Source organism: Rhagoletis pomonella, unplaced genomic scaffold, assembly GCF_013731165.1.
Source record: "Rhagoletis pomonella isolate Grant_MI unplaced genomic scaffold, Rhpom_1.0 Rhpom_scaffold_22162, whole genome shotgun sequence".
Lineage (NCBI taxonomy): Eukaryota > Metazoa > Arthropoda > Insecta > Diptera > Tephritidae > Rhagoletis > Rhagoletis pomonella.
In genome coordinates, this window is record NW_023480678.1 from 428 (window position 1) to 800 (window position 373).

Consider the following 373-nt stretch of genomic DNA (forward strand, 5'->3'; position numbering starts at 1 on the left):
AGAAGAAGACGTTGACGAAGAAACGAGGGAACCGGAGAAACGCCAAGAAAACGTTGGGGGAATTAATTTGGACAACAAAAGCTATTCCAAATTTGTAGCTGTTTTCTGTTGAGTCCGCAGAAAAAAACCTAGATTTAATGTAAATTCGTGTAGATGCCAACAATTAAAACTGACGGCCCCACGCGCTAAATAATTGTACACCATAAAAGCTAAAGCAATACTCCTGTGCATTACAAAACTTACAATTTAGCCACCAGCTCGCACACCCAAAAGGGTAAGTATGTATTTATTAATCCTAAATAGATAGGAATTAAAAATGCTTTTCGACGTAGTGAATTAAACATATTAGCGATATGAAAATTGAAAACATTGG